This window comes from Oryzias latipes, chromosome 16 (assembly GCF_053564925.1).
Source record: "Oryzias latipes strain Hd-rR chromosome 16, Olatipes_Hd-rR_3.1".
NCBI lineage: Eukaryota > Metazoa > Chordata > Actinopteri > Beloniformes > Adrianichthyidae > Oryzias > Oryzias latipes.
Genome location: NC_136252.1, coordinates 27,107,949 through 27,126,199, shown reverse-complemented (window position 1 = coordinate 27,126,199; position 18,251 = coordinate 27,107,949). Strand labels below are relative to the sequence as shown.

Sequence of the window (18,251 nt, the reverse complement as noted above, 5' to 3'; positions counted from 1 at the left end):
CCACATATTAGAATATTTATGTGATGTGATAAAAAATATTTTTTGAATGTTTGTATTAGCTTCATCTTTAATTGTCTTTCTATTATAAATTTAGAAACACAAAAAGTACATTTTTGCTAATCAACTTTCATTTTCAAAAGCTGTAAAAAAGGCTGACTGAAAAAGGCAAATAATTTTCAATGAGATAGTTGATGTAATTCTGTAGCTGTGCACACCGCAGACCTGATACCTCATAAAGATATACACAAACAAAAAAAACATCACAGCAGCTGTACTTTAAAGACCCTTCAATGATTGAATTACAATAAAGACACGCATTTAAAAGGGCAGATATTAGTAAATGGTCAAACATTTTTATTTACTTTTAGATCTATAAAAAAAAAGATTGTGTGCAGACTCTAAAGAAAAAGAATCTTATCTAGAGCCTGTGTGCTCTTGATTTCCCCTTTTCATCTATTGAAGAGTTCAGCAGGAACTCAGCAGATGAGAGGGTCAAGGCTCTACCCTGGGAGAAAACCCTGTCCACTTCCTGACGTGATATTTTGGGGACAGCAGAGACAAAGCCGCACTGGCACCAGTTGCCTAATCTCGCCCAGACTTCCAAACTTTTTGTGGATGTGAAGAGAAGCCAGAGAGACGGACGAATATTCCACTAAACAGCCAATGTTACCCAATGAAAGTTCACTATCCCTCCCTGACCACAAGGAATTTGTTTTATACGTGTGAGATTTGCCTGGCGCGCAAAATGAGATGGGATCTCTGAATGGGATCAGTGTTTCCACATTGTGTCACAGGCTTGTTTATCAGTTTGATGGCCAATGAGCTCCATTCCTCTGAAGGTTTCAGTCTGAGGCCCAATTGATACTCTTCCCCGCTAACATGTGTTTAACAAGGCAAACATCCACGCCAGAGAGGATTTACGGGTTAGATGTCGACACTCCGACTAACCGGGCTTTCTGCTGTTTAATTCATGTGAATATCTATCATTTACAGTGATTTGCTTGGTCAGCCACAGTAGGGGTAAATACTACTTTGGAAATCAGGGGGCTCATTACAAGCTGATGCAAGAACAGGAGCACGAGAGCTTGTGGGTTTGCTCAGGGTCAGCAGTGGAAGAATGCTATGGTGGAGCAGATGCAGCCATTCGGTTTGCTACAATGGCCATGTAAAAATAACACTGCTGACATACTGCAAGCCTTCTGCACTTGGGCTGAGCTCAGGGCTTTGGTATGCTTCCCCAGACCATGGTTGGTCCTCATCTGGAGTACCAGGCCAGCCCAGTCAAAAAATGCATAAGCCAGACTTTCCCCAATTGTTCAACCGCATCTCTTTTAGCTTTGGTGAAAACAAAGAGCATTTCAAAGCTGGCTATAGTGCTTATTCCTGGTTCATCTCTGTTAAATCAGTTTTAAAAAGAACGCATAATTCTAGGTATTCACAGCTTTAATTACTTTTGCTTTTCTAATTTGACATTCTATCAGGATCTTAGTGCTTATTGTGGTTTAATAATGCTGGCAATCAAAGTGTCATCTTAACCTTAAAATAAAGTTTATAAAGTGCTGTTTTCTATAAATGGAAAATATAAATATTATATTATTTGCAGCCTTTATGTTGACACTGGTGTTTCTTGTAGTTTAATAAGACTATTGGGTCTTGTCTATGTGACTGCTGTTAGATATTTATAATTTATATCTTATAAAGAATAAATGTCTTGAGACATTACAAATGTGATGAGGGGTACCTGATTAAAACTGACTGGTTTGACTTAGAGGAAAATTAGTTTTTATCATGTTCAGACTATTGTAAAGAACTTTTAAATGTCTGATTTTAAACACATGTCTGTGTAATATAGGAAAACCTTTGACTAAGCCACTCTCAGGACTATTTTTTACGTCGTTTTAATTTATTTAATCTTCATTCAACAATAAGGCCGCCATCAAACAAACTAGCAAACAAATAAAAGCAACCACAAGAGGACATTGGTGCCCTGGGCTGTAAATTCCCATTTCTATTGTATGAACAATAAAGCTTTGCATTCCCCTTTTAGATTATTTGGATATATAGAACGATTCTGTCCAAAAAATGCATCATTGCCAACGTAAAAGACACCACCCATTTAATTTGCAGCTTAAGTTTCAGATCTATGTAAACAATTGTGTTCAAATAAGTTATTTACAGGTTTAGTAAAGAACGAGTAATAAGTGTAAGGATGGGGCTTTCTCCACCCAAAAACCCAATGGTGGTACATAATTTCACCAGACCGAAGCGGATTATTTCAGTTTTTGAAAAAGGTATTGCAAGGATTGAAAAAGTTAAAGAAAAACAATTTGTTTTTAATTAAAAAAATAAAACACAGGGCCAAGTATAAATGTTGTATAATCTTGATAATTGGTGGCAATGTTGAGGTTGCTTTAATTTGCTAATAGGTTAACGTTGTTAATAGTTTTAATAGCTTATTTGTAATTGTTTTGCCTGGTGTTGTGGGGCAAAGTGATTTTTCAAATCAGTCAAACAAAACAGTCCACATTTAACATTAGAATTTAGCATTAGATTATTATTGAATTCCCACATTTTCCTGCCCTAAAAACCATTTTTCCCCCCAGTTTTTTAGTTTTAAAAGTGATACTAAACACACATGAACAAATAGACTGCTTGTCTATATGCAACTAACCCACTATATTGGTTTCCTGTAAGGAGATGTTTCAGTCCGGCTTTAAAACCCTGCACAGCACAGAATCTGCTCTTTTCATGGTTTTCAATTATGGCCTTTAGGTGACTGATGATGGAAACTATGTTATCTTTGTGTTGTTAGAATTTTTTTCCACTTTTGACATTGTAGATCACAACATTTTTCTTTAAATGTTTTGGCAGGGGTTTGTGGTACTAAAGTTTTTATTCATATTGAGTGGACAGAACTATGTGTATGTGTTTCTAGATCTGACTCTACTGTTGTTTGGAGTTTTATAGGGCTCTATTTTAAGACTTCTATTGTTCTCCCTGTAACTCCTTCCTCCGGGCTTCATTCAGTAAAAGCATAAAGTTTTCTTTTTGCTGTTTATTTACCAGTTAAAAATCCATGCTCTGTCACTCAACTGTTTTAGCGTTTACAAGACATTAAAGATTGGATGGCCCAGACCCTTTTAAGTTTTAGTGACTTAAAGATGGAAGTGATGATCTGGCTTCATTTGAATGTTAAACAATCTGTGTCAAATCTTCGTAATAAAATGGACAATGATTTTAAACTTGACTGACAAATTAGTTCCTTTTATTGAAGGCAGGTGATGAAGGTTAACCCGTTTTTATCAGAACGACCTCTTTCCAACAGTGATTCATGCTTTCATCACATCTTCGATGGATAACTTTAACTCTTTATGTTGGAGTCATCCAGCCACCCCTCCTGTGTCTCCAACTGGTCCATAGTGCTGCTGCGCATGCTCTGACCGGAGCGCAAAAGAGGGACCACATTACACCAATCCTGGATACCCTGCACTGCTTGTGCATTTCAGAGTTCATTTAGACTGGGAAATCCGTTTGGTCCGGACCCAGTCTGCTTAATTTTGTCTGGATCGAGTCCTGAATCTTGCGTTTGGTGGAAGTCCTGCGCTTTTAATTCATTCAAACTTGAATAAATTTGAACGTTGAAACGTCTGTATCGTCAGGCACAACACTTTTTATTCGCTTTTTTGGTCTGGTGGAGGTATGCTGCAGTGCTGTTAATGGCAAGACCAAAAGCCAAGAAGGTACATTTCTAAGTGTTTATGACATATAGGTTGTCGGGAAAACAGTGAGAAACAAAATATATCACGTTAATAATAGTTTAAATGTGTCTCAATTCCTCCAATCACATTTCAATGAGTTGCTGTGTCTCATCATTGTGGTGTTATGACATCATTTTAAGAGAATTTGTAAGGAATTAAAAGGATGATACAGTGTAGCAAGACACAGAAAAGCATGTCAGAAGCGCTTCCAGTGGTGTCAAAATAAATGTTCCAACAAATAAACAGTTGGACCTTTTTTCTGTTTGATAACACGACAAACGTTGCATTATATATATGTCCACGGCTGATTTGTTGCTATTTTCATACTGTTTACGTTGGCTACAATGGCCGTTTTGGTTCAATTGTTCCGCTCTGGGAACGGATTGTATTCAGACTGAAAATTTGTTCCGGATTATCTGGGGGAAAAAACTCTGGTTCACTTTAAAGTCCCCCTCTGATGAACATCTTTGTTTTTTTTTTGTTTTTGACATATACTTGTGGCAGTTTTTTTTATGAAAGAGAACAAATGTATTAAAAAACATTTTTAATTATCGCATTTCTGAGTATTTCTCCTTTTAAATTGCTGTCAATTAAACTGTCGCAAAGACGCTCATTTTTAATAATTAGCTGCTGCGATGTCAGCGTCCAGTGTGCACAAACTCAGGTGCGAGAGAATGGAAGATTGCACATTGCTACGTTGCCTCCACGTGCATCCAAGGCTGGATTTTGCTGTTGGCTGCACATACAGTATTTAAACTGAAACCTAACCAAGTTTGAAGGCTTGCTGTCCCGCATTAACCAGTGAGGGTAAAAATAAAAACAGGAATAAAATCAGGGGACCATGGTACAATGAAAATAAGAAAAATATCATAAAATTCAGGAGGCCCAAGCAGGCTGACTCCCCATCCCGATCCAGTGTCTCTGTCTGGCAGAGACACTGGATCGGGATCGCTCCAGTTCCATCTGCCCTGCAACAGATTGTCCAGGGTGTACCCGCCTTCGTCCACAGCAGACGGGACAGGTACTGGTGGGCGATTTGGTTCAGACAGGGACCATGCTGCTGAAATTACACTGCTGCCAGACCTTTGTGCCGCACCTGTCGCTCAAATCGCACAGTTGGACCTCAGATCGCATCCGTACCATTGACTTAACATTAAAAACTTGCCGCCTATACTGCGTAAATTTCACGTTCGGTGTGAACACTGCTTAACCGTAACCCGCAATCTTGAATTTAACCCTTCCATGGCTCCGATTAAAAGTTCAGCACCGGCCGCCCATATTTGGTAAATTATGTGTGAATAGTCAGTTTATTTCTGGAATTTCATTTTATTTATTGTGCAAATGAATTCAACAACCTTCACTGTCTGTGAGACTGTCAGTCGGTGTTGTTTGTCTTATTCTATTTTATTCTGTAATTCGAAGTTAGATTCCCGGTCAAGACTGGAGTTTGAAGAGAAACGGAATTTCAATTTCTATGTATGTGAAAACATTATAGAGATTGACAATAAAGTTTACTTTGACTTTGACTTTTAATATATGGTGAATAGTTTGACTGACTGTGAGCACTTAAAGGCGCCGTGTTACTAAACTAATTGATTGATAAAGAGTAACACAGTAAAGTAAGTTAGTTTAATCTAACATTTTCTAAGATTTGATTACAGCCTTATCTCTGATTAGGTAATAGCTGGTTGCATGTTCCGGTAATTCGTTTTTTATAAAGCTATCTTTCCACCAGTGAAATGCCAGTAGTAGCTAAAAACATGGGTAACAATTCAATAAGACACATGTGACACAGACAAATGAAATCTGATTGTTATTGTCCTCACAGACCTTTTCTTGACTTCAGGGCAGCGCTGGAGCTTCTGTGCAATACAGTCAGATTTATTCTGTAAAAGTAAAGTTTCACACAACTTTACTTTGCATTAGGATTGTATTGAGAACTTTTTAAAGTCTCACTCCAATCATCTTTTCATCTACTGTAAAAGCGTTCCAAGTGGTCTTTTAATTATGATTATGCCATTTCTAGCAGAAATTAAAAAACATGTCTATTTCTAGGGCATAGTTTGTGCAGAGCGGCAGTAGTTTATTAGCAATTCTCTTCTAAGTTGTGGGAAGGACTAGTGGCACAGAATAAGCCTGGGCTAATTTCCCATCATCTCTTAGTTTAAATTCTCTATGACTTACAACCCCTCACAAGCCCAAGCTAACATTGGCAGTGCAACATAAAAGACAAGCAATATTAAAGCCATCCAGCTGTACAGTTTTGACCCAGATGTCAGCTCAGATGAGGAAAACAAAGACGTACATGGATCTATTTTTCTGCAAATGGATGCATCAGAGTGGAGCGGAGCAATTTATAGTTTGTACTAGCAACTACAAGCTTTTTCAAATGGCATTTTTTGTCTGCTCCTGATTCTCAATGATTTGAAAAAAAAGAAGCACTCAGAAATGTAATTTTAATCTTAACTTTCTTCAAATGTGTCCTCCACCATGAGAAAAATGCTATAAAAAATGTTTGAAAAAAACACCTAAAAGACCATTTTAGTGGGTCTTTAATTATTCAACCTGAGAGGGGAAAAAACTATTTCAGGCTTTAAAGACAATGTTAACATGTTAAGAATAAAAAAACTGAGTGTTGAGAGTCAGAGTTATGGTTCACATTTTTGACAAAATGCTTAATAATAATGGATTTCGATCATGGGTTTTAAACAATAAAATGTATTGATAAAATAAAAAATACATTATTTAACTTCACTCATATAGTGTAGTTCTTGGTTTTAAGCCTCTCAGGCAATTTTGCTGATAATTACATCTGTTGGGGGGATATATCATCAGATTCAGAGGCTGTCGCTGCATTATGGTATCCGTAGTGACTCTTGTGCCAAACAAATGTGGTGATTGTTTTTAAATGACCTTTTGTGTGACTTCTATGCATTTTAGATGGATTGCTAAAATGAAATATTTTTCAGATTTAAAAATATTTGTTATATTTAAACACTTTTTCTCTCTGCTGGTTCATTGAGATTTGTTTTGCAGATACATTTTCCTAATATACCTGATACTCTGCATCACATCACCATCATGTTTTTGTATTTACACACAAAGGTTAAGTGAAAAATAGAATTGTATTGTTTGAATGCAGGCCTAATTATCACTTAAGTGTAACATTTAACATCATAATTGCATAAGTCTTGTGCTCAGGGGTATGATGCACATTAGAGCTAACTTCACTCAGGTGTTCTGAAGCCACAAAGTTCCACCTTATACATAGGTTTACAGTACAGTAGCATATTAAATTTCACTTTAACTCTTTTAAGTTGTTTTTCAAAACAGACAGATGTGTCACATGAAACATGAAAGAAGTCGTTTTGGAGCATGTAGTAATAAAGAAACACACTGTCTAATAGCTGTCACGCCAGTTCTACCTCGACAAATTGACAGGCATGTATCCTCTAATTTGATGCACACAGTCGAGCAGGACCACGCCTCGGAGTGCAAATTTAGAATTTAGAATTAGGGGTTTGTGGGAAACAGAGGGGTCAGAATAGTGTGGACTACATTCTCTCAGTTGTCACAGGACCAGGAAAAACAAGAGTCACAAGTTTTGGCACATATGTATTTAATTAGCCTTTTCATGTGCAAAATTGTTTTTTTTTTTTTTTGCGTCTTTTTCTAAAAAACAGATTAAGTAACAGGTGACCCCTGCATTGAACTTGATTTGTTTCTGACCTTAAAAATTTAGAGTCTCTGTTATGTCTAATGTAATTTCTTCACATGTAAAACACAGAGTCAAGAATTATTTTCATTCATTCACTTAAACTTTGAGCATCAGAATCAGAGTTTCTTTGTCTATAAAGTTTCCACATGTAATGTATTTATCGTGCCAAAGTCTAATAGGAATTGTATTACTAATCAGGAGTCAATTGTGGCTGCATTGTACACTGCTGTTTATACCCCATTTTGCATCAATTTCAATGGAGAAGAAATTCCATCAAAAATCTATGAATGTCTCTAAAGGACAGCGGAAGGCACCACAATGCTCTCTGCTGGTGTTCTCACAGGATGTACATTGAAAAGAAAAGGCTTGTTACTGATTGGAGAAATATTCCATGTGGTCAAAACCCAAATCAGACCAAAACCACACAGTGTGACGTTTGACAAAGTTTGGGCTAAAAACGGAAAATGAAAGCCAAAGGGAAGTAAAAATGCAGTCATATCTGACATACATGGCTCCAAGACAGAAATTGTCAGTTATGTTTTGCAGCTCCAAAATTGAAGTTTTTTTTTTTTTTATTCAAATGGGAAGTTTCTCTTTTGCAATTTTGGAACAACTGTTCAAAAAAGTAGGTGTGGTCAACACACAGTGTATCAAATGTTCCCCTTTTCCTTAACATTTATTTTCTTCAATATGTTCCTTACTTTTTAAATACTCCTTAAAAATACTATTATCGTCAGAAGGCCCTATGAGGACTTTGCAGAAGTTCTTGCTTGAGCTTCCTGTAGAGGATATAGTGTTGAAGCTATGGCATAGAGTGGACAAGGTCGCATGTTTGGCTCCTGCTCTGAATGCCCATATGTCATGACAAATGGTCTGGCTAGAATGCATGGTAGCTCTGACACCATCTGTGTGCATGGGTGAATGGGATTTGCCATTGTAAAGTGCTATGGGACATAACGAATATATCTATTTATGCTATTTACTTCTCCTGCGGCAAGCAAAATGTAAAGGTAAAATTAAAAAGCTGGTGGGCAATGCTTGTGAATTTCAGTCTCTTTTTGTTTAGTTTGTTCTTGCATCAGTCCTCTAATTCATAATCTCTGTTTTTTGATTGAAGACCTAAAAATTGTTATAAAAAAAGAGCTAGATTAACTTGATGTTAGTAAAGATTTAGATAAATAATTTCTATAAATAACGTAGTACATATGTCAATAATGTAGAACTAAAGGGGTTGTGTATTAATGCAACAACTACTGAACCAAATAGATTGTAATTGATTTGTGATTAAATACGAATCAATTAAATGTTGCTTTATTTCATCAATTTATTTCCAAAACCAGTTTTGATTAAGAAAACATGTCTTTTAAAACAAACAAAAGTGGTAGCCCACTTTTATTTAAAAAAGGAGTCTTACATCAACAGTAAAGAGAAAGCGTTTTTTGTCTTTTTTGTCTTAAAAAAGAGAGAAAATATCTTAAAAGGAAAGGCAATGCATGAGTTTGAATAGTTAATTCCATTTTCTTTGTAAAATGTCATTAAATTCTATTAAAAAAATCTAAATTAATAATGATTCGTGTTTTTAATGATTAACACTGAAGTAAAGAGCATTCACTTTGTCAGAGCATAGGTCAGCTTAATCCTGAATAAGTCGACTTATTCGTTTGTCTTAACACAAATGAATCATTTGAACTTAAAACACTGTAAAAAAAAGAGGAATGTAATTTAACAATTAGATCAATCTTTAACCCTTCGTGGTCATTTTTGGAAGGATTGTTTATGTCCCTCCCTTTCAAAACAACAACCATAATAATAATACATATAATCCTGTGATGTAATTTCATTGATGGTTTTGCTATTTTTAAAGAAATCCTTCAGAAGCCTCCAGCACCTGTGGTCCACACACTCAAACATCTCATGACATGCAGGCTTCACATATTCTGCTCTAAACTCAAAACAAACAAAATTCTATTATAACCCACTGCAATGCAATGTTGAAGAGACAAAAGAGCCTTGCAAGAATCTCCCCTCTTGCCTGCATGGGCCTTTTCCACTCTTGTTTGAAGTCGCTGGAAAGAGGGAGGGAGGAATGCCTTTTTTGGGGGGGCGGGATCTTGTGACTCACCAGCAACTTCCTCAGTAGTAGGACAAAAGTAGCCGGCAAGCTGCACCCCTCTGTGCTGCAGAGTTTTCATGCTTTGCTTCCACTTTCGGCTTCTCCCATCAGGGGTCGCCACAGCGAACAAGTCGCATGGTAAATTTGGCAATGTTTTACGCCGGATGCCCTTCCTGACGCAACCTTCTCAAACCGGGCTTGGAACCGGCAGAGGTAGAGAAGGGAACAGGGAGCAGACCGGAGTCGAACCCGGGTTTCACGAATGGAAGGCGCCGCAAACCAGCACGAGCTAATGACAAGCAGATAAAACAGAACGTTTCAGAGCCGGAGAGCGACACTCCTGAGCTTTTTCTGTGAGCTGATCCCTGTGCTGACCTGAGCGGCCGTGTGCTGACCTGAGCGGCCGTGTGCTGACGGGAGGAAGGCGGCTGGATCACCACCACAGCAGCTTGGAAAGGTGCCTCCACACTTCAATCAGTCTGACTGGTAAGAAGAGACATTTTGGCTCCATCATTTTCATTGAGTAACCTGTTGATCCTAAATCAAACACAGGTGTGTATGAATATATAAGATAATCTGGGTTCTTTCAAGTCCATTACTTAGTCCTTTATGACTGAATGAAAGTATAGTTGGGGGGGAAAGGGTTTTGAGAGTAGGCTCAACCAAATATCTACAATTCCTGAAGTAGAAGTATCTGGTTGCGTGTTTAGACATTGTCTAAATTTGCTGTTGCTGTCTTTAACTTTTTCCCTTCCCTCTCATTCAGTAATTCAGTTGTGTCCCTCTGTACACTCGTAGAGTGTACAAGGCGGAGGAAATATAAATAACATCCTTCCGATGAAGAAACAGACCATATTAGCTTGTGTGACCCTCTGAACTGTGCATATGAAGGATTCAGGAGCAACTGTTTTGTCAGAGAAGTTCAAGCTGAGCTCCAAGTGAAGCCTTCACAGGACTAAGTCCCACAGGCGAAACTTGCCTCTTTTTTTCTGCAAAAGGGGAAAGTGGCAAATAGCAGTAAGAGTGTGCAATGGGTGTGTCTATGCTGTAGCGTCTGGAGTCGTGCAGCACCTCATGGTACGTGTCATTGTGATGACAGTTTGGCTCACCTGCTGGGTCATGTGGGTGCAGTGGGAGGGTGAGGTGGTCAGCCTTGACTGTAAAAAGTTTAACAGTCTGTATAACAGATAGAGGAAGAGATTGTTTTAAATCGATGCCTTTGGTTCACAAAAAGCTCTTCCTTAAGCTCTGATTGAATATAGTCTGCTGAAACAGGCAGCAAAGAAAGAACTGGGGGTTGTTCTGACATCGGTTGCAAGAGAATCCCAGAATTTTTGGGAGATTAAAAGGTCTTTCACAAACAACTTAATCTTGATTTCCAGACAGAGAAAAATTGCATTGATTCTTCATGATCTTGACCCAACTAACAAACTGCAGCATGAATAAAAAGAAATAATGTCAATGTCCTCCTCTTAAACATAAGCAATCCTTTTTCTGCAGTATAGAACATACATTTTAATCTGCTGGTTTGTCTCCAGCGTGGTAGACAAAAAGAAAATCTCCTGATCCAACTGTGAGTAGATGCAAGAGAAGATACAGCTGCAGCCTGGACATAGAAGTCAACATGGTGCTGTAGTATGCCTCTTCTAAAAGTTTTTGGTCTGAGGAGTGCTGGGGTGCTCTTGCCACCTACAGGTTTTTTTCTTACATGGTCAGTAAGGATAACCAGCAGAGGAAACACCCTTTAACTACATGTCTCTTATTCGGTTCCATTTAGCATCTGGGAAGTTTGCCTTGACAGAGCATACAGAGCTGCATAATGTCATTGTTTGCTTTTTTCCTCCCACCGCCTCCATTTCTTTGACCATGGTCACATTCTTCAGAGGTCCCAGTGTTTTCCAAAGGTTAGCTCTGCGTGGTTTTTGGACTCTGGCCAGTTCCAAAACTGCAGCAGGACTGCAACCAAATAATTTGAACTGGTTTTAGCAGCCTTTATGTGTTGGCACCATTTGAAACCTGGCCAATGGTAATGATGGAGGAGTTGGCGGTCAAGTGTTTGCAGGTGGTTTTTGAGAGCAGAATTGGAATTTGCGTTGATGTAGTCCTCTTGTGACATTGTGCAGCTGTGTGTTCCTCCATTGGCACAATTTGTGCTCGTGTAATTGCTCAGTGCCTTAAAATCCCACGTGTGGGTGTCTGATCAACAGTCCTACATCACAGAGTTTCGTTTGTCTTCAACTTCTACATAGTTTTACTCTCCACCTTCACTCAAAATGTGAAGTACAACCCAATAATCAGGTGCCTGTTTGAAAAGCTTACTTATTGAGGTCTCAGTAATAATTAGTTATAATTTTGGTGGCACTGTCTATTATCAGTACCTGCTTATCCTTGTGGAGTGTCAAAAGTTCAGGGCAAAGGCGGGATGCGGCCCGATAATTCCATCACAAGGCTTTGGTGAAGTTAAATAAGTCCGTAATGTATTAGGTTTTGGTTCTAATCTTTTTGGGGTTTTTTCTGTAAAAAAATGATTAAAGGTGCTATAACATATAAAGCTTTGAAAATCACAATAAAGATATTTTGGAATTTAAAAAAAAAAGGTGCTATGACAATAAAACCATAATGCAGTGCCCTGGATTGAACCTCCTCAAACAGCTATGAGAACAATAATATTGGTTTTGTCATTTTGTGTGTATATATATATATATATATACATATATATATATATATATATATATATGTGTGTGTATGAAAGTGTAGCACTGGAACTTCAGCATGTTTAAATTGGTTGTTATGGTAGTCAGTTCCCTCCTTGGTAGGATGTGGGGGCGCGTGGCTGGCTGTTGTAGTGTGTCTGCATTCCCTTAAAAAGGGGGGAAGTGACCTCAGATTTCCTGTGAGGGGATTGCCAGGTGCTGTAGTGTTATTGTGAGGGTCGCAAGGCTTCCTCCGTGGATGCTTTGTTGGTAAATGTCTGAAACTCTATCCCCTGAGCCAGGGCCCCAGTGGGAAGTAAAATGTCTCCTCACAATCCAGGCATCTCCTCTCACTAACTTCTTTTTAGTCTTTCCTTTCTTGCATCGCCCAGTCCATTCCAGGACTTTCTTTTAAAGAGCACATAAAATTTATATTGTCAAATAAAGAGTGTGAAGTGTAAGTGACTCTGCTTAGGGGGTAATTAGGCTTCTTTAAGCATACAATTACATGTCTGTGCTTTACTCTTACCTCAAAAGGAAAGACAGTTTCAAAGGAAAAACCAAATTGTGAGCACAGAACTGCAAATGCCTTTAACAACTCCATTTAATACAGAATAATTGCATGCCTTGAGATGTCCTTGGTCCAAGGTTTAAAGTTCCCACATTTAACAGACGTTTGGGTATGAAAATCCTGTCGATTCACTTCCCATTCTATAATGTGCCAAAAAAGCATTTGAGTCAAGCTTGGCTGTTTCCCTGCACCCTTGCCTGAAGGTTTCAAGGTAGAGCCAGAACAGAAGCATTCAGCATATACAAATGAACCAACCAGAAGGACGGAAAACCTTTCAGCAGTTATCAACTCCATCGAGTGTCCAACCAGTCAAATCTTGTTTGATAGAACAAGAATTCAGATAAACCAATCTCTATTTTTATCGACTTTTTTTATCTGTATTGTGAATAAATCTTTATCAAAAACTGTCACAGTACAGTTGCATTTGATTACTGTTTTTGATTTAATCATTTACATTTTTATGTGAAGGTAGCTGATTGATAACACAAGAACTTGTTGGTGGATGACAGAGATGGAAGCACAGACAAATTGTTGTGGGCTGTTTTTACAGTTACACACAAAGTTAAACTTTTTTTTTCCCAGTTCATAAAAATAACAGCCATGTTGTTAGTCTGTGGCTTTGTCTTAGAATAACCTACGTTTAACTGAAGCACTTGATGAGAGTGTTGAGTGAGGGGAATTTCTTCTGAGTTCAATCATAAGAATAGCAATGGGATTTTATTTCATTCTAATTCTTCTTTGCTGAGCTTGGATATATTAAAATTAAATTAAATAATCAAAGTTGACATTTTATAATGTCAACACCACATCTTTTTATGTGACAAATCTTCTTCTGGATAGGTTTTCTGGTGAGGGAAGCTGTGGTCTCTTGACCTGCGCTTACCATGGCTTCTGTCTAAAGATTGTAACTATTAAATTGCTCTGTGCAGAACATTGGCCATTGCAATCCCTTTTGAGGTTGATTTTCACTCCTACACATGACATCAAAAATCCAGTCTGCAGAAAAGCAGCAACAATCCAACACAAATCTTAAAGGTATACTTATCTGATTTGAACCCTTCTTCAAAAGGTATAAATGAGTTTCAGTTCTTTATTGTCTTTATTGTCCTTAGAAAATACTTCAAACTTTAAAAAAAAATAGGAATGTCAAAACATACTGTGTGTATTAAACTATTTCATGAAAGACCCAGAGGACTTGCAAGGCAGTCAGATCCATAGATCCTGTGTCTCTAGAGTGAATGAACCTGACCTTGCACTTTCTGAAAAGTGTCATTGAGAACTTGATGGCAAAAGGCTTTGCAATATTCAAGGTCCCTTATCCAAGTGATAAATACTGTACAACTTTCTTCTTGCATAATTCTGTTTCAAGTTATACTTCCTAATGCATCCATAAACAGAGTTGAATTGCAGTGATTTTCCAGGATGCTTTATCCATGTTGCTGGGATTTCTCTGGTGGCTCTATTACTTTTTTAAAGTGATTCATTGATATGATAATCCAATGGCCTTTATCCGATAGTTATAAAAGCAGTTATCTAAAGATGATATATCAGTTGAACATGTCCCTGGGACCTGATACTTCCCACTTCCCATCCACCTTTTATCTAATGGGGCGGCATGTAATTAAAATATGAGACCAGGGTAGCATTGTATATCCAATGTAGTCACTGTTTCTTTGTTTCAGAGTACAAATGGAGTGCAGTAGGAGCTTATTGTCTTTTTTTGTAGCTGTATTAGTTCCCACATTAGCTAAGTTAATGCTACAGCTGTCAACGCTGCAATGTTTACACAACACAAGACTGAGGAAGTTTTAAAAAATGCAGGACATTTGTGTGTAGTTCTCAGAAATATTGACTAAAAATAACTATCACGTAGGCCAGGATTGTCTGATGGTTGTATTTCCATGACCAATTAGTATATTTCTGATTACTCTGAGTTATCTGATTTTTGTGGATATGTGAACAGGCTCAGTGGTTTCTGGCCTTGGCTTTTACCCATGGAAATTTCCCCAGTCTCCCTGAAAAAGCTTAGTGATATTTTTTTCCTTGAGATGTGTTGCCTTACATCAAGGGTACAAAGACAATAATTACCAGCCTTTCTTAAAATGACTTATTTCCTAACTGAATTATCTTTTACACCCAGTCCAAATGCTCTCATTTATTATTAAAGAATGACCTTGAGTAGGTTAGGATGTCTGCATTTTTTTCACCTCATCCTTATTGTTTTGAGTAAGTTAATGTGTTGCTGATACAAATGCTGTACTTCCCAGCAGCCAAACATATATTCTTCTTCTTTAATTGGGTCATGGTGGTCTGTTAGCCTAACCCAGTTGTCTACGGTCAAAAGCTGGATGAAAACATCCAAACTCAATACAGAAAGCTGCCAATTTAAACCAGGACCACCACGGTTCTACCCACAGCACTACTGTGAAACCCCAAATCTGGAATTATTAATATTTTTTTACCCAAGTACAATAAAGCTGCTCCATCAAGACTCAAAAATAACCATGATAGATTTGTGTTTTTAGGTGACGACTCAAATTGACCAACAAGTGAGAGCTTTCAAGTCAGATTTCAACCATTTTCATCAAGCTAACATATACATAAAGATGACAAAGTGGTTTTACTTTTTGTAACCAACAAGTAAGCAACTGTTCCCTCTGGAAAATTGGAACACTGACTTAACTGGGCAAGAGTTTCAGAGCATGTGGCAACCAGTCCTGAACCACACAGTGATGCACAACAGGCCTCAAACAAGACCGCAAGCTTGAAGCTCAACCTGCCACCTTAGTGTGCACTGTAGCCGTCACACATGGTATTTCTCTTTCTGTAAAAGGGGATAATAGGTAGTTGCTCTAACTCTAATGGTAGTTGCAGTTTCTCCAAGTTATCAAGAATTACCTTTGTATGTCTTCTATTTGTCCTTTCTAAAAAAAAAAAAAAAAAAAAAAAAAAAAAAACCCTGATGCTGTCTTTTAATTCAGCTAGCTGAAATTCCAACATGACAAGGGCTGTTAGAATGACCTCACAGTCCAGGATCTGCAGTCCAGGAGCTGAGCTGATCATTTAGCCCGTTCACTTTTTTGTGTGTATTTGAATGTGTTTTGTGTTGCGCAGTGTTCCTGAAGAAAGAAAAAGCAGTGAGCTAATTCATTGGAGTGTATGAAAAGCTGCAACATGTTCTGATTTGAAGTGTACCAACTTGTCGGTGATAAGTACAAGTGTTTATTTAGTGTGCAGCTGTTGGAGAGAGCATTCCCATCTCTGGATGTAAACACTAAACATGCCTGCTCTGCTTGATGAAATTAGCTAGAGAGCAAGAATGTGTGTTTCACCATCTCTGATGTGTTCTGTTCATTAAAAGACATGCACACTTGCAGGCTGTGACTCTGAAGGGAAAGCAATCATCTCTACAATGGAGACAGGCTGAGACAAGCCAGGCTTGCTGGATTTGCTGAAGTGTGCTTTTATGACTGTTACTTAATTGAAACGCGTGTGAAAGCTTTTTTTTTTTTTTTTCCCAAAATACACTGGCTTGAACACATTTTTAAAACAAACGGGAAGGCTGTCAAAGACTCTGAAAGGAGACAGGATGCATTTAGTTTACTTGACTCCCTATTTTTGTTCACCTCTGTTGGACAGGGATTGTTCCTCATAAGGCACATCAAAGAAACCATAAATGGCAAGGTACTTCATGTGGCTTTAAAAGGGCGTCAGCTCCTCCTTGATAAGATTACACTCAATGAAGAGACACTAAAAAGAAATGTTGTTGCTTCTTTAGATGAAGTAAGAACTAGAACAAGAAAAAGGGAGAAAGAGGAGGAGGGGCTTGATCTCACTGTTAATGCCTTTGAGGGCATCTTTAACAGGTTATCAAAGGAAGATGACATTCAGGACAAATCCAAGTCTACATGGCGTTTTCGTTTTAACTTTGTTTGACCTTTCTGTCTTGGTTTTTGTGAATCTGCAAACATTTTAACAGCTATTTAGACCAAACATGCTCAAGGGGTGAAGCGTTCTGGGGTTTTCTCCTTCTATCATCCATTATGTCCTTTTTGTCCATTATTTCCTATTGTCCATTTATTGAGGCTGCTGCAGGAAAGCATGTATTTACTTATTGGCAGATTTATTTCTTTTCAGACTTTGAAAAAACTCTGTTTTTTTAAAGCAATATAGACTTGCATGAAGTTGGTTCAAAGACAGATGTGCAGAAATGACAGAAAAACTGCGTCAACCTAAAGCAATTTATTCCAGTAAGCATGTCTTCGGAAAAATGTTTCTCTTTTCTGACATGCCAAAGGAAACAACACATAAACACATAGCCATTCGTAGATGTAAACTTTTGCAGTCAGCCAAAACTTGTGGGCTGTATTAGTTGGGGATTGGGTGATTATTATGTGGCTTCCCTGATGCAGCATGTGCATCTTGGGCTGTCAGCCAAGTACCTACAGAGAGTGTGCTTAACTTTATTATTAACATCATGTGCGCACAAAGCGCTGCCTTGTCTAAACAGATGCTTTTGAATAGACACAGCTATAGGCTCAAACGAGACAGGGGCATTTACACTTAATTTCTAATTTTGGATATTTTACTTTACAAACTTTTGAAACTGGCATGACTGGGCCAGAGAAAAGGAAATAATCTTCTGATCAACCTTGTGTTTTGACTTTCTTGTCTTAAATGTTCAGTTTCAAATCCAGTGTAGGCAATGCAAAGGAGATCAATGCAGGCCAGACAGTGAGCATAGAATCAGAGGGCCAATGACACAAGACCTATGACTTCATTGTGGAAGTATTCAACCCCCCCTTTACCAACCCCTATCCCTCATCCTGTCCCATGATTTCTCCATGCTGGTGAAAGGAAACAGTTTATGGTTGGTAGAAAGAGCAAAATGAAAGAAAAAAAATGTATTAAGTGCGTCTAAGACTCTGCACTGATGATGATCAGTTACATCTTGACTGGTGTGTTCAGATCAGAAAAGTACATCTTTACACTATTGAGTCACATGGAGTCTTGAAGCGTTTCCACTTGCACAGCTGGAACCGGTAAATGTGGCAGAGCCATATGTCATTGCATTTCCTTGTATGATACATACATTTACACTTCACTTGATTGATGAAGAGTCTGTGGAGCCATGACAAGAACCTTGTGGCTTCAGTGAACTTTGCTTTGTTTGTGTCTGTTTTTTGTTCTGCTCTGTTCACACATCCCTGTGGGCCAGGAATTCTCCTATATAGGAAGAAAGATCAGGACAAAGGCAGAATTAGGTCAGACAAAAGCTGTGGTTAATAGATTGAACACGATAGGCAGTTCTGCATTGGTAAACAACATAATTCAGCAGCATTATCAGTGTTTAGCAAAACACCTGTTTTCACATTGCTGCTCTCTTAAACAATGTAAA

The 18,251-nt window shown here is 38.1% G+C and overlaps 1 protein-coding gene across 1 annotated transcript in view; it reads left to right on the top strand.

Moving 5' to 3' along the window:
- The first annotated feature begins 9,871 nt into the window (after window positions 1-9,871).
- The window catches only part of fhl3a (four and a half LIM domains 3a), a 49,689-nt gene continuing 41,309 nt past the window's right edge, over window positions 9,872-18,251 (top strand). Inside the window, exon 1 of the mRNA XM_004078300.5 lies at window positions 9,872-10,075. The gene's annotated coding sequence lies outside the window, so the exon portion shown is untranslated. The remainder of the gene's footprint in view (window positions 10,076-18,251) is intronic.